The following is a 27704-nucleotide window of genomic DNA, read 5'->3' as shown; positions in this document are numbered from 1 at the left end:
AAAGGCTTGTGAAAACCATTTTTTGTAAGGATAAAATTGGCTGCCCAGAGGGCTGAAAGGGACAAAGTAGAGGTCTATTTCCTTGCCTTTTTCAGCAGTGCCCACAGAAATGTGTTGTAGCCATTTAGAGTATCTAGGATGTTACAAATTGGAGGACACTGGGCTAAGTGTAGCAAAATGGCTCCTATGTATTCTAGTAAAAGCCCTTTATATATTATAGTGATCTATCCCTTAAATGACACAGGCATCCATTCCTGTTCGAAGCAGAAACAACCCAAATATGGAGCATTTGGAGTCTGGCAGCAAGGACATTGTCACCATGTCCCCAGCCTTTGGATCAAAGGAGGGGAAATTTCAAGGCTTGAGTAAAACAAATCAAAAGGGCATGCTGTCCTGCTTTTTTGGTTAAAATCACATTCTCCCCCATCTTTTTGGGCAGACAGAAGTGGGGGGAAAACCTTTGTTTACCTTTTTTTTTAATCAAAAGCATACTGACAATCCAAGAAACCTTTGCTTTTTTAACAGATACTAGGGCAGAATTTTAATCTTATACCAGTGTACTTTTAAAATCCATTTATTTTAACCTTAGTCCATCCTGAGCACATACAAAATTTATTTCCAAAGATTTCCCTTCACAAACCTTCTACAACTTTCCTTTCCTTTCAGATTGTGACCGAAGCCCCTTTTTTCCAAACAACCAGTCTCATTTGGGACAAAATTACCTTCTTTTACCTTCAACAAAAATGTATTCCCCTTCCTTACATCTTCCTTACATATATCCTACTTTTCTACATAGTAACTTTCTTATCAGTCTTAATTACATTAAGCAGAATTTTAACTCTTAAGAAACCTTAGTCTCCAATGAAAACTAAGTAGTAACCAATTGTGAACTGTTACAGAATTCGGCAGATGGCAGAATTATCAATTAAGCAAAAGCATGTTTTCCAAAAGACCCAAATATCCTTTGTTTCTGTGCAATAAGAAGTAAAAAGCACAAACCTATGTTTAGCAATCAATGCTTTAGCACTTTATCTCGTTTGGAAAAGACCTAGATGTCCAATGAATTCAATTGCAATTTATCATGCTAGCAAAACTTCTAAGTTTCAGGTTGCCAAAGACTTTGAAAGCTATCTTAACAATTACCCATGAAAACTTTAAGAATTAACCATCATTTTAAGTCACCCTTTTGCGAACAAATTGCAACAGAGATAACATAAGCTAATTTGACCTTCAGTAAACCTAGATAGATAAAAAGTTTTCTATTTAATGCTGACTCTATTTTTAATTAAACCAACAAACTTGAATTCATTTAAATACCAAAGTTTCTCTTGCATCCGCTTAAAAGACAATCAGTTTGTTCCCTATTGTCAGTTTTTACCTGGGACACTGTTGGGGAGATCTGAAGTGGTGGCCCAAGGGAATGCTCTTCGCTCCCTGACATCAGAGGGTGGGAGGAGAAGCCAATGATGCCTGAGGCACTGAGGGTGGTATAGCAGCCAGTTATGCAGGCCTCACCCAAGGTGGTGCAGAAACAGGAGAAGGGGGAGGGGAAGGCAGAAGAGGCAAGATTCTGCCTAAAAGCCTAAGGCAGATAAAAGCCCAGAGAGCAGACAGAGAGGTCTCCTGGTCCTAAAGTCTGTCAACTTGAACAGATGAGCAGACGCCAGGCTTTTCCACCAAGTGGAATTAGGCAGTACATGTTGGGCTAGAGAAGACAGAGAACTTTCCCTGATTAAAAGGAGTTTCAGCAGTGGCTTGGGAATATTCTTTAAAGTCTCCATTCTGAGGTAGACTAACTAGAGATAGTTGTCTCTAATCACCATAGTCCATGACCCAGGAAGTGAATGAGGAAGAAGCCCCCACATACAGTTAGAGTAACTAGGGATGTGCTCAGGATGGACTAAGAATGTATTAGGAAAAACAGAGAGTGTTAGAGTCCCATTTGTTAGGGATGGCCAGTCTTTTTTCTTTCCTCAGTACCCTGGGTTAGGTTTTGGAACACTTCTATATATTGATCAGGGTTGTCTGCAACTTTGCTTAGGTTCTTGTTATTTGCTTAGAATCTTGCAAGGAAAATGGAACTTTCATGAGACCAAATTCACCATGAAGCATTTTAGTCAATAGATACATTGAAAGTGCCTTCCTTTCAAGGGGAAGATTTTTCATCTCTGACAATCCTGGATAAGGAGGGCATGAATGTCTAACAGGTAGCTTTTCCTGAGAAGAGCCCTCAGAGGACAAGTCTGCAAGAACTTGCTTTTCTCAGCCCCTTTAAAGGCCAGAAGGTTGGCACCTAACTTACAAGTCTTATATCAGGAAATTTTGACCATTCACCCTCTCTTTTACAATATAGATCTAACACGGCAGCCCCAAACCTCTGGGATGCAGCAAAGGCAGTCATAAGAGGGAAGTGTATAGCAAGCCAGGCCTTCCTAAAGAAGGAAGAAAGGTCTCAAATACACAACCTAACCTTACACCTTAAAGAGCTGGAGAAAGAACAGAAAATAAAGCCCAAAACAGGCAGCAGGAAGGAAAAAATAAAGATTTGAGCAGAAACCAATGATACCAAAGTCAAGAAAACAGTAGGACAGATCAATGAAACCAGGAGCTTGTTCCTTGAAAGAAGTAACAAAATTGCTAAACCCCTAGCCAGATTGATCACAATGAAAAAGGAAAGGACCCAAATAAATAAAATTAAGAATTAAAGAGGAGAGATCACAACCAAACTGCAGAAATAAAAAACAATCTTAAGAGAATATTATGAGCAATTATATTCCATTTTATTGAGAAATGTGGAAGAAATGGATAAATTCCTAGAAACATATAAGCTACCAAAAGTGGAACAGGAAGAAATAGAAACTTTGAACCTATCACCAGTAAATAAAGTGGATTATTAATCAAAAATCTCCCAAAAAACAAGAGTCCAGGGCCGGATGGCTTTCCAGTGGACCTCTACCAAATATTTAAAGAAGAGTTAACATCTATTCATGTGAAGCTTTCCCAAAAAATAGAAATGGAAGGCAAGCTACCAAACTCATTCCACGAGGCCAGCATTACCTTGATTCCAAAACCAGACAAAGACCCCACTTAAAAGGAGGACTACAGACCAATTTTCCTGATGAAAATGGATGCAAAAATTCTCAACGAGATACTAGCCAAGCAGATCCAACAATACATTAAAAGAATTATTCACCACGATCAAGTGGGATTTATACCTGGGACACAGGGCTGGTTCAATATCTGCAAATCAATCTATGTGATACATCACATTAATAAAGAGTAAGAACCACATAATCCTCTCAATAGATGCAGAGAATGCATCTGACAAAATACATCATCCTCTCTTGATAAGAACCCTCAAGAAAGGAGGAATAGAAGAATCATACCTCAAGATCATAAAAGCTAGATACAAAAGACCCACTTCTAATATCATCCTCAATGGGGAAAAATTGAGACTTTTCCTCTTAAGGTCAGGAACATGACAAGGATGTCCATGCTTACCATTGTTGTTCAGCATAGTGTTGGAAGTCCTAGCTTCAGCAATCACACAACACAAGGAAATAAAAAGCATCCAAATCGGCAAGGAGGAAGTCAAAATTTCAGTCTTTGCAGTCGATACGATACTCTATGTGGAAAATCCAAAAGATTGCACACACACACAAAAAAAAACTGCTAGAACTGATCCATGAATTCAGCAAAGTCGCAGGATATAAAATCAATGCACAGAAATCGGTTGGGCTTTTATACACCAGTAATGAAGCAGCAGAAAATCAAGGAATCAACTCCATTTACAATTGCACCAAAACCCATAAAACATCTAGGGATAAACCTAACTGAAAGGGTAAAAATTCGATACAGTGAAAACTATAGAAAGCTTATGAAAGAAATTGGAGAAGACACCAAAAGATGGAAAAATATTCCAAGCTCATGGATTGGAAGAACAAATATTGTTAAGGTGTTAGTACTACCCAAAGAAATCTACATACTCAGTGTAATCCCTATCAAAATAACTCCAGCATTCTTCACAGAGCTACAACAAAAAAACTCTAAAATTTGTATGGAACCAGAAAAGACCCCAAATAGCCAAAGCAATCCTGAAAAAGAAAACCAAGAGTGGAGGTACCACAAGTCCGGACTTCAAGATGTATCACAAAGCTGTAATCATCAAGACAGTATGGTACTGGCACAAAAGCAGACACATAGATCAACTGAACAGAATAGAAAACCCAGAAATGGACCCACAAACGTATGGCCAACTAATCTTTGGCAAAGCAGGAAAGAATATCCAATGGAAAAAAGACAGTCTCTTTAGCAAATAGTGTTGGGAAAACTAGACAGTGACATGCAAATATGAAAGTGGACCACTTTCTTACACCATACACAAAAGCAAACTCAGAATGGATGAAAGAGGGGCGCCTGGGTGGCGCAGTCGGTTAAGCGTCCGACTTCAGCCAGGTCACGATCTCGCGGTCTGTGAGTTCGACCCCCGCGTCAGGCTCTGGGCTGATGGCTCGGAGCCTGGAGCATGTTTCCGATTCTGTGTCTCCCTCTCTCTCTGCCCCTCCCCCGTTCATGCTCAGTCTCTCTCTGTCCCAAAAAAAAAAAAAAAAAAAAAAAAACGTTGAAAAAAAGAATGGATGAAAGACCTAAACGCAATGCAGGAAGCCATCAAAATCCTAGAGGAGAAAGCAGGCAAAAACCTCTTTGATCTCGGCCATAGCAACTTCTAACTTGACGTCTCTGGAGGCAAGGAAAGTAAAAGCAAAAATGAACTACTGGGACTTCAACAAGATAAAAAGCTTAACTGACTGAGCCACCCAGATGCCCCTCCATTGAGCAATTTTAATGGCTTTTCTTAAACCAGAAGGTTGAAACAAAGTTCAGTCTTATACCAAAAAAAGCCTCATGAATCTGTTCATGATTATTACTTTTTACTCCAAATTGTCTTTAATGAAAACTCTGCTCCTCCTTTAGATCTATGTTTATTAATGTGCTAGTCTGGGATCTTTCCCTTTTAGTTAAAAGAACCAAGAATGGAATGGGAAACTATGCCCACTCCAGGTTTAATTAACCTGGAAAACCATTTTGCTCAGACCCTAGGTGAGTCATCTAGTGGAAAGACTGTTAAATTTTCAATTCTCAACTCCAGCAAATAAAGCCCCCCCAAAACTAGAAGCCTAGTTCCTGCTGTGACTGAAAGAAACTAGGACATTGGAAAAAAAGATGGTTATAAGTTTAAGAGCTTCAAGGCCCTCCAGCCCTCTTGCCAACCTTTTCAATGTCCTCCCAATTCCCAATGATGGGATTCCAAGGAACAATGGAGCCCTTCCCAACCCTCACTCTTAATCTCTTTGGAGAAACTACTTTCCAGATTGGGAATGAATATATCTCTGTCTTTACTGAAGCTGGAACTAACCCCAGTGCTATAAAGCAGCCCCAGCCTTGGAGTACAAAAACAGTTCATTTGGTGGGGATCTATTAGATCTCAACAGGTTCCTATCTCTGAACCTACTCCCTTTGATCCAGGCCCTTTGAGAGATATACACCCTATTCTCCTTAGTTCTTCGACCCCTATTCATTAACTGGACTGAGATTTCTTAGAAAAATATCATGCTGGAATTTCTCTTGTACAAAAGGGAAAAATAATTCTAGAATTTGACAATAGTAACCAAAATAGCAAAAAGGGGAAACAAATGATCCTTTGGCAACTTTTTGTGCCGTGTCTATGCTGGTACTATAGCTGAGTCTGGCAGTACTGATCATTTATTCCTACTGGATCAGCGACCATCCTCTTTATGGGAAAAATCTTCAACTGATCTTGGCAGAATCCACAGTGCACCTCCCGTCAAGATTCAAATCGATCCTGCAAAACTTCTCCCTAGAATTAATCAAAATCCTATAAATTAAGAAGGCCTTCAAGGCATCAACACCCTAATAGAATGTTACAAGGTTCGTGGCCTCATTATCCCCTGCAGTAGTCCATGTAATACCTCTATTATACCTGTGAGAAAACCCAACTGCTGAGGACAGTACTTTGTCCAAGACCTCCGAGAAATAAATAGCTCTGTTATCCCTCGATATACCCTTCTTCCCAAACCTCACACTCTACCAACATCCACTCCCACTGAAAGCAAAGTTTTCACTATCCTTGACCTATGTGCTGTAGTTTTTAGCATTCCAGTTGATATGGACAGCCAGTATGTTTTTGCCTTCACTTGCAGGGAATGACAGTACATCTGGACTGTAACCTCCCTGGGTTTCACAGAGTGCTTCGTGTTTCCCACACACCTGAAAGGCTGCTTTGGATGATGGAAAGTGTTCTGTAGGCTCTACTTTGTTACAGTGTGTCTATGATTTGCTTCTCTGTTCCCCTCCTCATGCCTCTTCACACAAAGACAGCATCCATCTGTGAAAACTTTTAGCTTTAAAAGGCCTATGAAGACTCCAAAGAAAAACTGCAGTTTGCTCAAACTCCGGTTAGGCATTTAGCTCACGTATTGTCAGAACAAGGCCAATATCTAGATCCAGGCAGACTCAAAGCATCCTCAATCTCCCACAACCTAAAATTACAAGGCTTTTACAAGGCTTTCTTGGACTGGCTGTCTACTGTCAAAACTGGATTCCAATCTTCTCTCTTGAGGCTCAGCTTCTATATGCTTTACTAAAAAAATGAGAATCCTAACCCTACTATTCGGAAAGAGTAGGGGGATGACACAGCCTCCGAAACTTTATACCTTTAATTTATGTTATATGGGCCATTATGTATACAAGAGAGCCTGGTCCTTACTCACGATCACCTTGCATGTCCTACCCCCTGGACCGTCCATCATCAGTCATGGGCTATGAGCCACCCCCCACTCTCCACTGACTCCATTTGGTAAGATGACCTGAACTGGATGAGGCACTTGTAAAGAATATTCATCTTCTTCATGAAAGACTTGGTGGGAATGATGTAGGGATGCTTGTGAGGGCTTGGCAATTCAACTGCAAACCTGCCTGAGGACAGTGTCACATATCTCAAGTTTCTCGGGACATAATGTGCAATGGGCTGTGTCATGTCCCTGTAATGAGGTCAGCTGTAGGTTTCTCTTGTCAAAAAGAAAGAGGATTTTTACACAAAGGCAGACATATTGGGAGCACTGGTGCCTACCTTACAGACACAATGTTTTGAGCTCTGTGAAGGATGATATGTACCCCTAAGTGTAGGTGCCTCAGGTGTCCCGTCTGAAAGGGGGCACATGCATTATATGACACAGACCTTGTGGTCACCATAGTGGAAGTAGCAGTGAAGGATCTAGTGCAAAAATGGGGGAAACTTGAATCACGCAGGAATAGAAGGGAAGTTGAGCACAGTAAGCAGAGTTTGAGGAGGTGCAGAGGGGAGGGTGCTGGGATCAGTGAGATGCAGTTGGAGGCCATTCCTGGCCACAGCCTGAGCAGGGAGCATGAGATCCACACGGAGCTGCTATGTGGGATCACTCTCAGTGCACAATGCAGTGTTTATCTCCAAAACGTCAGTGCTGCCAAAGTGCACCTAGGCAATCATCTAAATGGATTGTTTTCTCCCTGGGCTTTCTAAAGGTTCTGGATATTTGTGGGAAAAATGCCCGGCAGATATGGGAAGTTTAATTTGGTCTTACGGAAATGCTTGTCTAAGTTCATATCCCTCAGTGAAACTAAAAGTGAAGAAAGGATCTAGGTCAGCTGAGTGCCTGAACTGGCTTTCAGCCGGAGTCAGACTCCAGTGGGTCAACCTACAATTCAGGGTTGACCAGATGCCACCCTTGCTGGACCCCTGTCATCACCCTGACTACAGCTTTCCATCTCCTCAGACTTCTCTCACAATATCCCAAGGTTTTTCCTGTGTTCCTGCTGTCTCAGCCCTAATACCAGTTCTCAGTGGGACCTACACAGAGCCTCAGCTTTGTTTTCTGTGAAAAAGGGGTAATATTTGTTTCTAAGGACATTATGAAAAGAAGACATTGAATACAGAATGCATCTGCAAAATGTCTGGGAAGTGTCCACTCACCCTTCTCACAGTTTCAATTAAGATATCTCCACACAATGATCATCAAAAAAAGACGGTCACGGAAGTTCATTAAACTAAGACTGTTAACACCTCAGCCCGGGGATTGGGAATCACTGTTTTAAACAATAAGACAAAGACAGGCTTTTTCTATTAAAACTCAGGACCTACCAGACAAAGAAAGAAAAGATAATTACGAGAATGTGTATATTCATAGATCTACATCTGAGGTGTGAAGACAGTCATATTCCATTACATATAGACTCACAGATGCAGCCACACACTAATGTGTTCATCTGAGGCCACAGATAAACTACAGAAGACAGAATGTGTGTAGGAAAACATAAAACCCTAGGGAAATAACCCCAAATCTCGTAAATCTCACTGCCTTATATGACAACTATTTTGAAATTTGAAGAGGACTGTGTGAGGTGACAGACTATGGTGATTATATATTTTAAAAAGGTGTGAGATCTGCTTGAATGCTTTCCCTGCCCACCCTGCGCCCTCTACCTTGTCCTACTTAGTATCTCCTAATACACCTTTCACCGTTCTCTGTTTCACTCTCTGCTTCTAGCAGGACTTACTCTCACTCCCCATCGAGTACACACAGTGCGGTTCCTATACACACAGATAACAAACTAGGAGAAATTGCAGTGACAGAGGATAGTAACAAGCTCACCTTTTGTGCAGGGGAGCCTGAGAGAGTTTTCTGGGGTGGTGGTAACTTCCTGTATCTAGACTTATGGGGTGCTTGTGCTCATGTATTTTAGAAATATTCACTGACTCCCTGGTCAGATAGACAGGTATCTGTCCCTAGCATATGGCTGATTTCTAATGGTAAGGTATGGTAGGGTAAGGATGAGGGACGAGCAGTGACTGCGGGAGAGGAGTGAGGAGGCCACACATGGAGTCAGACCCTCGCCCAGGATGCCAGGTCTCCACAGACAGCAACCTTGTGTAGGAGGACTCTGAGGAGCACAGATTTCTTGATCAGTCCTGTGAACTCCATAATCCGCCTCCATATTTCTCACTGAGGGATGGACAGGGCAGAGGCCAGCAGCTGGAGGACACCCTGATCATGGCTGGAGTGAAGCAGTGGACCTGGGGGATTTGGTCAGAGAAAGGGACAGGCAGAAGGTAGGGACAGGGAGTTTGAGAGACGAAGGGAAGAGAAGGAAATGTTTTCTACTGACTTCACCCACATTTCTGTGTGAAGAAAAGGAGATTCTTGTCTCCAAGGGTAGGGAAGAGGGCTGGCAAAAAGACAGAGTGACATTCTCAGTTCAAGTGTCCAGGGTATCTGCCTTGCTCTTGAATACCTAACACAGGAAGCCCATGCTTTCTGTCATAAGTGGAACTGCAGCTCATACCATTTGGTGAAAATTGAAGCAATTATGAAGCCCTCATCATTAAAGCACTGCAACAAGATTATGTGAACATACAGAGAGATAAAATAGAAGATAAAGTCCAAAGGCCGACAGACTGCAATACTTATGGGAATATAGACTATCAGAAAAGAAGGTACCCCAACGTAGACATTCAGACACCTGGGCAATATCTGAAAATGTAAAAACAAAATTTAGTCCTTCAAAAGCAACGTTAGCGTTAGACACAAAGAGATCGTGAAGTAAGGTTTAGGGAGAAACCATATGATTTCATGTTGCTGTACCCATGAGATCAAGTCTCATCAAATTATACCCTTTAACTTGAGGCTATTTGTTATATGTAACTTATACCTCATTAAAGAGAGTTTCAAAACATAAAATACTAGGAGAAAATGTGGGAAAGTTCCTTTCTAATCCTGAAGTGCATGGGTGATAGGAGTCTGTCCGCCCATGTCTCAAAAATCCAAAATAATAAGACATTTAAAAAATTAATAATTGCAGAGTAAGAGGACCCTGAGTTCACCCTGTCCCATGTTTTCAACTACATAACATCCACGTCCAAGTCCATAAACCACACAGCGATCCAAAGAGTGGCAGAACAAACTCTACACCTAAATAGAAAGAAGCTGCATCTGAAAGGTTAGGAAGGTCAGAAAGGTGGAGGGCGGCTGCCTGCAGGGAGGGCAGAGAAAGTGAGCCCTCACACCAGGGAGCTCACACAGGGAAGACTAATCCTCATAACATTTTAAAACCCAGAGGGGCTGAATTCCCTTGAGTTTGGATCCTGGAGCTTTGGAGGTCAGCTGACCCAGCACTGGGTGATCCAGGAGGGTGAGTGATAGCCAGGTCCCTGCCTGTGTGGAGAAGAGGCAATGTAAACATGGCAGTTTACACAATGCGGGGCAACAGGAGACAGAACTGTTCGTGCTGATTTCTGAGTGTGTTGGGGGACTTCTCCAACAATGAGGGAGGTCACACGCATCACTTTTATCCCGCACCCCCGCAAAACAAGCACAGAGGCACCTACCATGCGGTGAGGCTGCACAGACACTTGCTGCCCAACCTGTTAGCGGTGCGCCAGTCCCAAGGGTTCACTGGGGGACTCACCCACACCAAGCCTGCTGGTTTCAGTGCTGGTCTCAGAGAAAACTTTGTTAAAACCACACAGGCACCCTGTGTGGCCAGCTGCATGCACAGCTGCCAAAGCATGCTGGGCACATCTGCACTGCACCCAGCTGTGCACCCCCCACCACCCTCATCTGTTTCACCCAGCCACATGCCCCCAGCCACTGATGCACTCCGTGCAGAGCCTCAAGCCCCTGGCTGCCCTGGTCCATGGCCCCCAGCCACCAAAGGACATCAGGAAACCTGGCATACGACGAGTAGCCCTGTGCAATTTTGCTAACACTCCTGCCCTGCTCCCAAGTTACCCAGCGGGCATATCACCCCACAGCTGGCCTGCCTGGGTCCCACTAATACCACTGAGAGCAAGCACAGCCCACGACAGGCACACAATCAGTGCAGACACCTACAATGAAAGGAAAAGTAACCCAGACACTACAGCAGGGAGTGAGCGATATCCCTAAGATATTCTCCTGAAGGTCAGGTCCTGTAAATAGAGACGTGCACTGCTGAGGATTCCAGGAACTCTTATTCATAAATTCATTAGTTTCAAGAGCAGAAGGCACAGCTGACTTTCTTAACACAGAGAAACAGAGCCAGAGAGACAGACAAAATAGGGACACAGAGCTGTTTATCCACAATGAAAGACCTAGTCAAAGCCACAGCCAGAGATCTAAGCCAAAGTGATATAAGTAACATACCTGATACAGAATTTAAAGCAATGATCATAAGGATACTCACTGGAGTTGCAAAACGAGTAGAAGAGTGAGACCCCTGACATAGAGATAAGGAATAACACAGTAGACAGCGAGGATACAATATATGAGAAACATGCTCGCTGGAATGAACAGAGGGATGGAAGAAGCAGAGGAACAAACTAGTGACCTCAAAGACTGAGTAATGGAAATTAATCACACTGAACCAAACAGAGAGAACAGAATTCTGCAACATGAGACGAGACTAAGGGAACTCAGTGATTACAGAAAACATAATAATATTCATATTATAGGAGTCCCAGAAGAAAGAGAAAAGGGGGCAGAAAATTAATTGGAGGAAATAATAGCTGAAAACTTCTCTAATTGGGGGAGGGAAACAAACATCCAGATCCAAGAGACTAGAGAACTCCCATTAAAATCAACAAAAGCAGTCCAACACCCAGACATATAGTAAGCAAACTTGCAAATTACAGTGATAATAAAGAAAAACTCTTAAAACCATCAAGACAAAAGAAGTCCTTAACTTACAAGACAAAAGAAGTCCTTACAAGACCCATAAGGCTAGCAACAGATTTCTGAACAGAAACCTGGCAAGTCAGAAGGGAGTGACAGGACATATTCAAAGTGCTGATTGGAAAAATCAGCAGCCAAGAATACTCTATCCAGCAAGGCTATCATTCAGAATGGAAGGAGACACAGTTTCCCAAACAAAAACTAAAGGAGCTCGTACCACTATACCAGTCCTTCAAGAAATATTAAGAGGGACTCTGAGTGCAAAGGAGAGACCAAAAGTGACAGTATAGAGGTACAAGACACAAATCAAGTAAAAAATGAATATTTCTGTAAAAAAATCAGTTAAGGAACTCAGAAAAATGGATTTGAAATATAGTAACATTTACCAAAAACCTAGGGAAGAGAAAATAATGGGTCCAAAGGTAAAAGACCATCAACTTAATACAATCTGTTAAATGCAGAAGAGGTTACATAAAAACCTAACAGTAACCATATATCAAGAAACAGTCGTAAATATGCAAAGAATAAAGAGAAAGAAATGAAAATGTATCACTAAAGAAAATCAGCAAAACATGAAAGAAAGACAAGAAAGGATCAGAGAAACTCATGAGAAACCACAACAAAACAGGTAATAAAATGGCAATACATACATACATATCAATCATTACTTTGAAGGTAAATGGAATGAATGCTCCAATCTAGAGATGTACGGTGTAAGAATGGATGAAAAAACAAAACAGGTTTATATGGCTACCAGTGACCCATTTTACACCTCAAGAATGATAGTGAGAAGATAGAGAAACAGCACATAAATGAATGTCAAAAGAAAGCTGGAGTAGCAATACTTGCATCAGAAAAAAATACACTTAAAGCAAAGTACATAATAAGAGACAGAGGAGGACACTATATAACAGTAAAGGGTACAATCCAAAAAGAAGATATAACAACTGTAAATATATCCCACAATTAATTGGGATTTATTCCCAAGCTGCAAGGGTGGTCCAATATTCGCAAATCAATCAATGTGATACAATATCTCAACAGGAGAAAGGATAAGAACCATATGATTGGGGCACCTGGGTGGCTTAGTCATTTAACAGTCCGACACCAGCCTCAGGTCTTGACCTCGTGATTCGTGAGTTCAAGCCCCGAGTTGGACTCTGTGCTGAAAGCTCAGATCCAAGAGCCTGCTTCGAATTCTGTGTCTCCCTCTCTCTGCCCCTCCCCTGCTCACACTCTCTCTCAAAATTAATAAACGTTAAAGAAAAGAACCATACAGCCATTTCAATACATGCAGAAGAAAGCATTTGACAAAGTACAACATCCATTCATGATTATAACCCCCTCAAGTAGGTTTACAGGGAACATACATCGATGTAAGTAAGGTTATCCGTGAAAACCCCTTGGTTAACATCATCCTTAATGGGCAAAATCTTAGAGCTTTTCCTCTAAGGTCAGGAACAAGACAAGGATGTTTATTCTCCCCACTTTTAATAAACATAATACTGGAAGTCCAAGCAACAGCAACCAGACAAAAAAAATAGAATAAAACCAAACCAAATAAAATAAAATTAAAATAAAATAAAATAAAATCCAAATCTTGAAGAAGTAAAACTTTCACACTTTGTAGATTACATGACACTATATATAGAAACCCTAAAAAGTCCACCCAATAACTGCTAGAACTGATAAATGAATTCAGCAATGTCACAGGATACAAAATCATTGTAAAGAAATCTGTTGCATTTCTAGAACATAATGAAACAGTAGAAAGAGAAATTAAGAAAACAGTCCCAGTTACAGTTGCACACCAAATAAGATATCTATGAATAAATCTAACCAAAGTGGTGAGCAACCTGTACTCTGAAAACTATAAAACACTGATGAAAGAAATTCAAGATGACACAAAGAAATGGAAGGGTCCATGGACCCATTCCATGCTCATGGGTCAGAAGTACAAATATTGTGACAATGTCTATACTTTCCAAAGCAATTGACACAATTAATGCAATCTCCATCAAAACACCAACAGCATTTTTCTCCGAACCACAACAGTCCTAAAATTTGTATGGAACCACAAAAGACCCCAAACTTCAGAGTAAACAGTCTTTATGTGAAGTGATAATTATGGATGGTATTATGCCTCTGGATCTTCTGCTCCAAAACACTTTAACTCTGGCCTAAGCATTTGAACAAATGTTAGACATATCCCAACCAAGGATCATTCTACAAAATACATTCTACAAAAGTACCCTCAAAACTTTGCAGATTATGAAAAATATGGAAAATCTAAAAATTGTCATGGCCAAGTGGAGCCAAAGGAGACAGGATGACAAAATGTAATGCACCAGCTGGGATGAGTCTGGAACAGACGAGGTTAAAACCGAAGAAATCTGAGTAAAAATATAAACCTTAGTTAATAATACCATATCTCTTTGGGATATTGATTGTGATAATGTACCAACTCATATGACATCAATAGAAAACAGTCTGATATATGTGGACACTCAGTACTCTCTTCCTAATTTTTTTGGTAATTAGAAACCCATTATGAATGAAAAGATTATTAGTAATCATGGTTTTATTTTTTCAACACATAATATTATACAACTAGTTCTAGTATTAGTTACTAGTGATTGACATTTACCTATTCTTACTGTTCTTACTATGTTTAATTTAAATAATAGCATTCATGTTACAGAAAACCGAATGCACAATGATATACAATTCATGGAAACATCTCCTTTACATATTTTAAGAACATATATATATGTGTGTGTGTGTGTATATAATATATATATATACATACACCACTGTATTATGTGGTATGTAAATTAACTGTTTTTCTTATCTTGAATGAGCATGTCATTGAATGGCTTTCCATAAAGGTGGTTATCCTAGATAATGAATGACACTCAGATTTTACAGGATGTACTTCACATCATGCCTGAACATTTTCAAAAAAAAATGTAAAAATGGCCAGATGATTCATTGTGACTGGCTCACTTATTCTAAAGAATCCTTGTTTTAATATTTTCATGCATATTTTTAGCAGGAATAAAACAGAATCAAATATTTCCAAATCAAAGAGATATTCAAAGACTGGAAGAATGATAGTTCAAGGGGTTTCAGAAGGAAAAGATGTGACCATGAAGTGGCAGTCACAGGCAAGCAGCTTTCTCTGAGCCACTTAAACAGGTTTGCATGAGTGGATGTCCATCACAGCATGTGACTTGCCAAAGGGTAAGACCCAGAAGTACAAGAGGGAAAGACAACGCTTTGGGAAGAGGTGACTTGGAAAGGGTGCTTCTGTGCCTAAGTGATGGCTCAGCAGCCTGGCTGGGCGTCCCTGGGTCAAAGGTTTCAAAAGGCCAGCAGTAACGTAGACTCACAAAGTTCTTAGTAACTTAGATCAAAGTAACTTAGACCCACAATGATCTTAGAGTCACAGAGTTGATCTTCATCTATGATTAGGAGATGGTCATAGTTCCACAGGATATGAAATTGGGCTGGCAGTAGATGGCTAAAATATTATTTAAGAGCATATTTTTAATAAAAAATGGATGTGTAAAAATTTGGGTTCGGAATGTTAAGAAAAATCACAGGCCCATCATGGAGTTACTTACATTAAGGCTCCATGTCACCAAACCTAGTTTCATTCCTGCAGGAATGTAACCTTTAACCAGTCAACAAAGAATTTCCTAGTCAGTGCTGGAAATTTAACTGATAGATCACTGCCATTCCCCTCAGGGAGGCCATCTTGCCTAAATAAGGTATTCTGTGCCACTATTTTTTTTTCGGTTTATTTATTCTGAGAGAGACAGAAAGAGAGCACATGCAAGGGAGGGGCAGGGAGAGAGGGAGAAAGAGAATCCCACGACCACGAGGTCATGATCTGAGCCAGGATCAAGAGTCAGACACTTAACCAAGCCATCCAGGCACCCCAAGAATGTGAAGTTTCAAAGGTTAGCAGGCTTGGCTGGGACACAGCTCTGGGGGCACTGGCCTACTCCTGGAGAGAAGGCAGCAAACTACTTGCAGGCATATGGCATGGAAACAGTGGTCTGTACAATGCCTGGCACACACAGTGGGGAGATTATACACTCATCTTGGAGAGCATCCCTGTGAGGCAGTGTTCAACAAGAAGGGACAAAGGAACTGGGACAGAGGAGCTGGGTGACGCCATTTCCCTCCTCTGCCCCCCAGCATAAACACAGAGCCACCTGCTGTAAATGAGGCAATTCCCACACTGACTGCCTAACCTGCTTAGACCAAAGACCAAACCCTGTGCTCTGGCAAGACTGGCCTTCCAGGTCAAGCTTGCCTCCATCCCAATGGAGCTGGCCCCTTCCCCAGAAGACTAGCAGAAGCCCCTGACCACACCACCTCTCTTGTCCAGACAGTTGTGCAGGGCTTCACTTCTAGTGGCAGTCGTTCCAAGTCTCATTTAACAAGAAGATCAGAGCAGACCTAGATAAAACTCACCACGTTCTGGCCAAGGACCACACATTGCCCATACAACTGGCCCGAAGGATAGTGCAGCCAGAACACAAAACAGTACACGCAACACACACCACAGACACTCCCTGATGTGCCAGGCCCTGGACACTAGACAACCTCCTCTTCGTAAAGCCATTCATCTCACAGGCAGGTAACATAATGAGCTTTTGTAACACAGAGAGGCAAATACTCAGCCACAATGCCAAGACAAGAGGAATGCATCCCAAATGAAAGAACAAGATAAGGTCATGGCCAGAGAAATGGAAGGAACACTTCCAAATTCATTCTATGAGGCCGGCATGGCCTTGACTCCAAACTGGACAAAGACCCCACTAAAAAGGAAAACTACAGACCAATTTCCCTGATGAACCTGGATGCAAAAATTCTCAACAAAAATTAGCAAACCAGATCCAACAATACATAAAAAGAATTAATCCCGACAATGAGGTGAGATTTATTCCTGGGATGCACAACTGATTCAATGTCTGCAAATTAACAGATGTGATACATCACATTGATAAAAGAAAGGATAAAAACCACATGATCCTCTCAATAGATGCAGAAAAAGCATTTGACAGCATCCTTTCTTGATGAAAAAAAAAAACCCTCATGAAAGGAGGGATAGAAGGATCGTGCCTCAACATCATAAAGTCCAGATACGAAAGTCCCACAGCCAATATCATCTTCAATGGGGAAAAGCTGAGAGCTTTACCCCTAATGTTAGGAACATGAGAGGGATGTCCACTCTGGCCACTGTTATTCAACATACTGTTGGAAGTCCTAGCCTCAGCAATCAGAAAACAAAAAGAATACAAGATGTCCAAATTGGCAAGGAGGGGTCAAACTTTCCCGCCTCGCAGACGTAATACTCTCCGTGGAAAATCCACAAGACTCCACCAAGAAACTGCAAGGACTCATATAGGAATTCAGGAAAGCCTCAGGATATAAACTCAATATACAGAATTTGATTGCATTTCTATATGCCAATAATGAAGCAGCAGAAAGAGAAATCAAGGAATTGATCTCATTTACAATTGCACTGAAAACCGTAAAATACCTAGGGATCAACCTAACCAAAGAGGTAAAAGACCAGTACACTGAACACAATAGAGGGGCACCTGGGGGCTCAGTCAGTTAAGCGCCGACTTCAGCTCAGGTCATGATTCCCCAGTTTGTGGGTTCGAGCCCTGCGTCAGGCTCTGTGCTGACAGCTCAGAGCCTGGAGCCTGTTTCAGATTCTGTGTCTCCCTCTCTCTATGCCCCTCCCCTGATCACGCTCTCTCTCTCTCTCTCTCCCTCTCTCAAAAATAAACATTTAAAAAAATAAAAGAAAAACAACAGAACGAAAGAAAGAAATTGAAGAAGACACAAAGAATGGAAACACATTGCATGCTCATGGATTATAAGAACAAATATTGATAGAATGTCAATACTACCCAAAGTAATCAACACATTCAATGTAATTCCTATCAAAATAACACCGGCATTCTTCACAGAGCTAAAACGAACAATCCTAAAGTTTGTATGGAAATAGAAAAGACCCGGAATAGCCAAAGTAATGTTGAAAAAGAAAAACAATTCTGGAGACATGCCAATTTTGGACTTTATGGTGTTATACAAACCTGTAATCATCAAGACAGTATGGTACGGACACAAAAACAGACACAGAGATCAATGGAACAGAATAGGCAACCCAGAAGTGGACCCTCAAACATATGGCCGACTCATCTTTGACAAAGCAGGGAAGAATATCCAATGGACAAAAAGAGTCTCTTCAGCAAATGGTACTGGGAAAACTGGACAGAAGAATGAACCTGGACGATGTTCTGAAACCAAACACACACACACAACCTCAAAATGGATGAAAGATCTAAATGTAAGACAGGAAACCATCCAAATCCTAGACCAGAAAACAGGCAACCTACCTCTTTGATCCTGGCCACAGCAACTTCTTGCTTGTCATGTCCCCAGAAGCAAGGGAAACAAAAACAGAAATGAACTATTGGGACCTCAAGATAAAAAGCTTCTGCACAGCCGAGGACACAATCAGCAAAACTAAAAGGCAACTGAATGGAATGGGAGGAGATATTTGCAAGTGACATATCACATAAAGGGTTAATATCCAAAATCTATAAAGAATTATCAAACTCGACACCCAAAAACCAAGTAATCCAATGAAGACATGGGCAAAAGACATGAAGAGACACTTTAACAAAGAAGATATCCAGATTGGTCACACATGAAAAGTTGCTCAACCTCACTCGTCATCACTGAAATACAAATCAAAACCACAAGGAGATATCCCCTCACACCTATCAGAATGGCTAAAATTAACACCTCAGGAAACGACACGTGCTGGCAAGGATGCAGAGAAAGGGAACCCTTTTGCAATGCGGGTGGGAATGCAAACTGGTGTAGCCACTCTGGAAAATAGTACGGAGATTTATCACAAAAACTAAAAACAGAACTACACAATGACCCAGCAATTGCACTACTAGGTATTTATCCAAAGGATACACAAACGCTGACTCAAAGTGGCACATGTACTCCAATGTTTACAGAAGCATTATCAAAATTAGCTAAATTATGCCAAGAGCCCAAATGACCATTGACTGATGAATGAAGAAGATGTGGTATATTGATACAATGGAATATTACTCGGCGATCAAAAAGAATGAAATCTTGCTATTCGCAACAACATGGATGAAAGCGGACTCTATTATGCTAAGCAAAATATGTCAGAGAAAGACACACATCATATGATTTCTCTCGTCTGTGGAATTTAAGAAATAAAACTGATACACATAGTGAGAGGAAAGCAGAAATAAGATACACACAGAGAGGGAGTCAAACGATAAGAGACTCTTAAATATAGAGAACAAACGCAAGGTTCCTGGAGGGTTAGTGAATAGGGGAATGGGCTAAATGGGTGATGGGCATGGGAAGGGCATTTGGGATGAGGACTGGGTATTTTTGTACTTGATGGATCACTAAATTCTACTCCTGAAACTGTATTCCACTATAAGGTAACTAAGTTGGGCTTAAATTTAAAAATAAATAAATAAATATTAAAAATAAATAAATAAATGTACTACCAGTCAAAAGAAAAGAATATTTAAATCAGACTCTTTGAGTGGAAATGAAAAGACCAAAAGTGATACAGACAACAAAGGATCAGAGAAAACATCAAGAAACAATGGCAAAACAACTAATAAAATGGCACTAAATATATATCTATCAATAATTACTCTGAATGTAAATGGACTAAATGCTCCAATCAAAAAACATTGGGTAGGGTGTCAGAATAGACAAAAGAAAAAAAAGCAAGCAAACAAACAAACAACAAGACCTATCTAGATGCTGCCTACAAAGACTTATTTGGACCTAAACTCATCTGCAGACTTAAAGGGAGGAAATGAAGAAGTATTTCTCATGCCAATAATGTCAAAAGAAAGCCAGTAGCAATACTCATATCAGGCAAAATAAACTCTAAAACCAAGACTGTATTTTTGTATCCTTTGGGTAAATACCTAATAGTGAAATTGCATGCACCCAATATTTATACCAGCATTATCAACAATAGCCAAACCATGGAGAAAGCCCAAATGTCCCATCAACCGATGAAGGTATAAAGGAGGTGTGGGGTAGGTGTGTGTGTATATATATGTATACACATATATACGTATATACATACAAATGTATATACATATATACACACATATATACATATAAATGTATACACATATGTACATATAATGCACACATACACACAGTGGAATATTACTCAGCCATCAAAAAGAATGAAATGTTGCCAATTGCAATGATGTGAATAGAGCCAGAATGTATTGTGCTAAGTGAAATATGTCAATCAGAGAAAGACAAATATATGATTTCATTCTTGTGGAATTTAAGAAACAGGCCAGATGAAAACATGGGAAGGGGGGAGAAAAAGAGAAGAGTGGTAACAAACCAATGAGTCTCTTAATGATAGAGAAAAAACTGAGGGTTGATGGAGGGAGATGGGTGGGGGATGGGTATTAAGGAGGGCACTTGTTGTGATGAGCACTGGGCGTTGTATGTAACTGATGAATCACTAAATTCTACTCCCGAAACCAATCATGCACTGTCACCTAAAGCTTAAATTAAAAAAAATAAAGCTGTAACAAGAGATGAAGACGGACACTGTCTCATAATAAAGGGGACAACCAAACAAGAAGATCCAACGATTGTCAGTTTTTATGCACCCAACATACAATCACTGAATATATAAAACAATTAACGACAAATGTAAAGAAACACATTTATAATAATGTAAGGATAGTAGAGGACTTTAACACATCACTCACATCAACAGACGGAACGTCTGAGGAGAAAGCCAACAGGGAAACAATGGCTTTGAATGATACACTGGATCAGATGGGTTTAACAGATATATTCAGAACACTCCATACTAAAATGGCAGAACACACATTCTTTTCAAGTGCACATGGGACATTCTCCAGAATCGATCACATTCTAGGTCACAAATCAGGCCTCAACAGATACCCGGAGACAGAAATCAGACCAAGCATCTTTTCTGACCACAAAGCTAGGAAACTTGAAGTCATCCACGAAAAAGAAAGAAAGAAAGAAAGAAAGAAAGAAAGAAAGAACGAACGAACGAAAGAAAGAAAGAAAGAAAGAAAGAAAGAAAAAATAAAGGCCACAAATAAGGGGTGGTTAAACAACATGCTACGAAACGAATGGGTCAACCAGGAAATCAATGAGAAAATACACTGAAACAAATGAAAATGAAAATGAAAATGAAGATGCACTGGTAAAAACCTTTGGAATGAGGCAAAAGCAGTCTAAGATGGAAGTATATATAGCAATACAAGCCTACCTGACAGAGCCAGAAAAATCTCAAACAATCGAAACTTAACCACCAAAGGAATGAGAAAAAGGACAATGCAAGCCTAAAGACGGCAGAAAGAAGGAAATAATAAAGATTAAGGCAGACATAAGTGATAATAGAAACTAGAAAAACACTAGACCAAATCAGTGAAACCAGGGGCTGGTTCTTTAAAAACAGGAATCAACTTGAAAACCTCCTAGGCAGACTTTTCACAAAGAAGAGAGGAAGGACTCAAATAAATAAAATCACAAATAAGACAGGAGAAATAACAGTCCACAACACAGAAATACAGTTAGAAGATAATATTAGGGAAAACTATAGGCAACAATTTGGACACTCTGAGAAATATGGATAAATTCCTCGAAACACATAAACTACCAAACCTGAAACTGGAAGATACATAAAATCTGAAACCAGAAAGAAACTGAATCAGTAATAAAAAAAATATCTCCCCCAACACAAGAAGAGTTCAGGGCCAGCTGGCTTCACTGATGAATCCTACCAAACGTTTAAAGGAGAGGTGATATCTATTCTTCTCGAATTATTACAAAAAATAAAAACGAAGGAAAACTTACCAATTCATGTCATCAGGCCATCATTACCCTGATACCAAAGCCAGATAAAGACTCCCCTAAAGCAGAAAACTGCAGGGGCCCCTGGGTGACTTGGTTGGTTGACTGTCCAACTCTTAACCTCAGATTAGGTCATTATCTTGCAGTTCCTGGGTTCAAGTCCCACACTGGACCCTGTGCTGACAGTGTGGAGCATGCTCACAATTCTCTCTCTCCCACCCCTCTGCCCTCCCTCACGTTTATATACTCTGTCTCTCTAAGTAAATGAATAAACATTTAAAAATGTATTTAAAAATTTTAAAATAAAACTGCAGACCAATAGCCTGACGAGTATGTATGCAGAAATTCTCAAGAAAATACATTCAAACTAAAGTCAGCATAGAATCATTGACCATGATCAAATGGGATATAATCCTGGGCTGCAAGGGTGGTTCCACATTCACAGATCAATCAACACGATGCACCACAGTAATAGAAGAAAGGATAAGAACAAGATGATGCTTTCCACAGATGCAGGAAAAGCAGTTGACAAAATGTCACATCCATTCATGATAAAAACCCTCAGCAAAGTAGATTGAGACTCAACCTACCTGCACATACTAAAGGCCATCTGTGAAAAACCCACAGCTAATCTCATCCTCAGTGGGGGAAAAACTGAAAGCTTTTCCTCGAAGGTCAGCAACAAGGCAGGGATGACCCCTCACACCGCTGTTACTCCACGTAGTATTGGAAATCCTAGCCACAGCAATCAGACAACAAAAAGAACTAAGAGGCACTAAATCGGCAAGGAAGAAGTGGAACGCTCGCTATTTGTAACTGACATGAGGCTCTCTATAAAAAACATGAAAGACCCCCATAAAAATTGGTAGAAGTGATACATGAGTTTCACAAGTCACAATATACAGAAATCAATGTAGAGAAATCCATTGTGTTTCTATAGATGAATCATGGATTAACACAAAGAGAAAGTAAGGAATCAATCCCATTGACAGGTGCAGCAAGTACCACAACATACCAGGAATAAACCCAACCAAAGAGGTGAAAGGCCTATACTCTAAAGGCTATGAAACACTGATGAAAGAAATGGAAGAGGACACAAAGAAATGAGAATACATTTCATGTTCATGGATGAGAAGAACAAATACTGTTAAATGTCTACACTCCTCAAAACAATCTACACATGTAATGCAATCCCTATCACCCTAACAAAACATTTGTCACAGAACTAGAACAAGTAATCCCAAAATTTGTATGGAATGACAAAAGACCCCACACAGCCAAAACAAACTTGAAGAAGAAAAGCAAAGCTGGAGACCTCACAGTTCCAGACTTTAGGTTATATTACAAACGTGTAGTGATGAGAACACTGTCCTGGCAAAAAAGAAAGAAAGAAAGAAAGGAAGGAAGGAAGGAAGGAAGGAAGGAAGGAAGGAAGGAAGGAAGGAAGAAAAAAAACACACACAGACACATAAATCAATAGAATGGAAACCCAGAGATGAACTCACATCTATATGGTCAATTAATTCTCAACAAAGCAGGAAAGAATATCCAATGAAAAAAAGAGAGTCTTGGGGCACAAGGGTGGCTCAGTCATGGAAGCATCTAATTGTGGATTCTGCTCAGGTCATGATCTCAGCGTTTATCAGTTTGAAACCCGTGTCAGGCTCTGCACTGACAGTGTAGAGATTCTCTCTACAGCGTGGGATTCTCTCTCTCCATTTCTCTCTGCCTCTCTTCTGCATGCTCTGTGTCTGTCAAAAAAAAAAAAAATAAATACATTTAAAAAAGTCTCAACATATGTTTTTAGAAAAACTAGACAGCAACTTGCAAAACAAAACAAAACAACAATAGACCACTTTCTTACAACATACACAAAAATAAATCCAACATGGATAAAGACCTACGTGTGAAACCCGAAACCATAAAAATCCCAGAGGATAACACAGGCAGTATCTTCTTTGACAATGGCTGTGCACACGCCTTTGTTGATATATCTCCTGAGGTAAGGGAAACACAAGCAAAAAGAATGGGACTTCATAAAAATAAAAAGCTTCTGTCACCAAGGAAATAATCAACAAAACTAAAACACAACCTACAGCATGATCATATTTGCTAACGACATCTGATGAAGGGTTAGTGTCCAAAATATATAAAGTTATACACACCCAAAAAGTGAGAAATCCAACTGAAAATGGGCAGAGGACACGAATAGATATTTTCCCAAAGAAGACATACAGATAGCCAAGAGACACATGAAAAGATGCTCAACAATACTGATGTTCTGGGAAATACAATTCAAAAGTACAATGAGATAACTCATCACATCTGTCAGAATGACTAAAATCAGTGAATGACGAAACCACATGTGTTGCAAAGGATGTGGGGAAAGAGGAAACCTCTTGCACTGTTGGTAGGAATGCAAACTGGTGCAGCCACTCTGCAAAACATCATGGAGATTCCTCAAAAAATTGAAAACAGAACTACCTTACAATCCAGCAATTTCACTATGCGATATTTACACAGAGAATACAAAAATAATACTTCAAAGGGATACAGCAGCATTTTCTACAACAGCCAAATTAAGGAAACTGCCCAAGTTTCCATCAACTGACAAAGAAATTGAGATGTAGTATATGGAATGGAATATTATTTAGCTGTAAAACATGAAATCTTGTCATTTGCCACGAGGTGAATGGAGCGAGAGAATGTTATGCTGGGTGAAATAAGCCTGTCAAAGACAAATTCCATATGATTTCACTAACACATGGAAATGAAACAAAACAAAGGGGGCGGGGGTTGGGGGGATTGGGGGAAGGGGACAGTGACAAACAGACAGACTCTTAACTAGGAAACAAACTGAGGGTTTCCACAGTGGGATGGTGGGGGGGGGGGGGGGGAAATGGATGAAACAGGTGATGGGGATTAAGACGTGCACCTGGGATGAGGACCCAGTGACTTGTGCAAGTGTTGCTCTATATTTACACCTGAAACTAATATTACACTCTACCTTTACCACCTGGAATTTAAACTCAAAAATAACCTAAGGTTAATGACACCTACCTACCAGGTTTTCTGTAGTTTTCAACCACTTCACTAATTGGAGAAATAACCATGAAAATTTGTAAAAGCATGAAAGATGTGGGGGACAGTTTGTGCCCTTACCTTGGTCTTTGGTTCCAGCAGGACTCGGAAAGTGGGTCCCAGCTCATTCTTCTAGAAGGTCCTGAGATGAATATTTCATGTATTCACATCCTAACTGAATGCAGCTCCCGGTCTTCTGAATTTCTGTCAGGATTTCTCCGCGGAAACCAGCCTGAATCTGGAACAAACCATCCACGGCATCCATGATGTGATGTCGTGAGACCCCTCGATCCACGGGTCCTTTAATAAAATACGTCTTGTTCAAATACTGTCCGGGAAAGTGAGGAATGAAAGACGGGAACAGCCCACAAAATGCAAGGGACTGTGCTGCTGACCGACTGGCCAGTGCCCAGGGAAGCCACCCAGGGCCCTCTCCTCAACACTCAGTGCAACAAGGCAGGTTCTCTCTGGCGACTCAGGAGACACCAAGTTGCTGCAAGGTTCCCAAGGTCTCCCCTGGGGAGGGCAGCAGAACCTGCTGCAAACGCAGGTCTGGTCTCTGTCCTGAGGCAGTGGCAGAGGCCCTGAGAGCTCTGGGAGCAACAGAAGCCCTTCCTGCTCTGAGGTGCCCTGGGTCAGAAAAGCCGATGGGGCGCCCTCTGCCGGCCATCACTTCACACTCAGAGGAACCGGCCCCACCTGGTTTGTGGTACTCGGGCTCCCTCTGCTGGCCACCATGGGAATTCCTGCAATGTTGAAGGCCATGGCCCTCAGCTGAGGGACTGAAGGTGTTCTGGGCAAATAAGCCTGTTCTCCACATTGGGAGGGGTCTTAGTGACAGGGCCTGGGACACTAAGAAATCTTTTCCTTCTCCTTTCTTGTGAGTGAAGAATGGAACCACATTTATTTATGTAATGACATCATTTGTAACGCTTGCAGCAAGGGTCACAGAAAAATAGCCCACCTATTTACACATGCTGAACAAGAGCTAATTGTGTTTACCACCAAAATACTTAGGTTAGATAAAGAACTGACACCTTTGAGAGAGAGATACCAGCTTCCAGCTATGGAATGGATAAGTCCTAGGGCTACAAGGTACAGCCAATGGAATAGAGTCAATCCTGTAATAATAATGTTGCATGCTTTCACATGATAGCTACACTTGTGGTTAAGTACAACATAATTTATAGACATATGGAATGACTACACTTTATGCCTAAAACTAATACAACAAATGTGTCAACAATATTTCAATAAATAATCGACATCCTTTACACTATTTTTAATTTCTCCTTCTTTGCCATTAAAAAAATCATTCCTGGGGCGCCTGGGTGGCTTACTCAGTTAAGCATCCGACCTCGACTCAGTTCATGATCTTGCAGTCCATGAGTTTGAGCCCCACGTCATGCTCTGACAGCTCAGAGCCTGGAGCCTGCCTCAGATTTTGTGTCTCCCTCTCTCTCCCCCCTCCCCAGTTGGGGGTCTCTCAATAAAAGAAAAAAAAATAAACATTAAAAATTTTTTTAAAAATCATTCCTAATTTAGACTCTGTGAAATTCCATTTATCCCACATTCTCTAACATCACCATCTTGATGTTGAGAGCTTCTCTGAAAAGTCACTAATAACATCTCTGATGGACACTTGTGACAGACAGGTCAGAATGCAACTTACAGGGAGCTACATGTCTGTTATGACTTTAAGTATCCTTGGCTAATATTTTCAAATTATGAAAATGAGCTGGGTCCCAGCTCATTCTTATAGAAGGTCCTGAGAGTCAACATTTGGCGGCTTCACTTCCCAAATGAATGCGGCTCCTGTTCCTCCCAATTTGTGTCAGGATTTCTCCCCCGAAACAAGCGTGAACCTGGAACAAATCAAGCCCAGCCTCTCTGACTTGGCCTCACGGGACCCCCTGAATCCACGGATCCTCCAGGGAAATACCGGCAGGGGAAATGAGGAACAAACCACGGAACAGCCCAGAAAAAGCGAGGCACTGTTCGGCCAAGGGACCACCCGCGCTTCCGGGGAAGCCGCCCAGGCCCTGCCTCCCCCGCCTCGGGACTCAGCCCCACCACCTAGGAGACGCCAAGGGGCTGCGAAGCCTCCAGGGTCTCCCCCAGGCCCGGGGCCGGAACCTGCTGGAAGCGCAGCTCTGGCTCTTTGCCCACACTCATTGGCACTGGGTCCTCAGAAGCAAGGAAGCCTTTCCAGCGCCGGAGCGCCGTGGATCAGAAAAGTCTAGTGGGCGCCTTCTCAGACCATCACTGGCCACGCAGAGGCCCGGCCCCTCCCTGGGCGTGGTGCGTGCGCGCCCTCTGCCGGCCGCCGTGCGAATTCCTGCAATGCTCAAGGCCATGGCTGCTCAGCTGGAAGTACTGAGAGTGCAGCTGGTCCAGTGAAGGCTGTTCTCCTGATCCGGAAGGGTCTTAGCGAAGGGCTTGCTTGGGACACAAAGAAACCTTTTCCTTCTCCTTTTTACTGAGTGCAGAATGCAACCGAATTTATTGACCTAGTGATATCATGTGTAATGCTTTAAGCAGCATTCGCAGAAATACAGACTGCAAATTGACACCTGCTGACCTACAGGTCATGGTGTTTAGCACCGAAATACTTGGGTAAATAAAAAAGTTGACACCTCTGAGAAAGAGATACAGGCTTCCAGCTATGGATTGAATAAGCCATTGGGATCCAAGGTACAGCCCATGGAATAGCGTCAATCCTGTAAGAAAGCGTTGCATGCTTTCGCAATATAGCTACCCTTGTAGAGGTACCTGGAGAGCGTAATGTATACACACGGAATCACCATGATATATGCCTGAAACTAATACAACATGGTGAGTCTACTATATTTCAATTAAAATGACAATATTTTTAATTTCTGCTTCACCATT

General features: G+C 41.3%; 1 long non-coding RNA gene and 1 pseudogene across 1 annotated transcript; one reads left to right on the top strand and one right to left on the bottom strand.

Annotated features, from left to right (window-relative positions):
- The window catches only part of LOC131511033 (protein shisa-9-like), a 161795-nt pseudogene that overhangs the window by 101542 nt on the left and 32549 nt on the right, over positions 1–27704 (top strand).
- Positions 23991–26506, bottom strand: LOC131511039 (uncharacterized). Its single transcript, XR_009261315.1, has 2 exons — positions 26170–26506; positions 23991–25112 (listed from the first exon to the last, which is right to left on the bottom strand). It is a non-coding gene; the product is annotated as an uncharacterized LOC131511039 (long non-coding RNA).

This window comes from Neofelis nebulosa, chromosome 4 (genome assembly GCF_028018385.1).
Source record: "Neofelis nebulosa isolate mNeoNeb1 chromosome 4, mNeoNeb1.pri, whole genome shotgun sequence".
NCBI lineage: Eukaryota > Metazoa > Chordata > Mammalia > Carnivora > Felidae > Neofelis > Neofelis nebulosa.
This window is presented reverse-complemented; position numbering and strand designations above follow the sequence as displayed.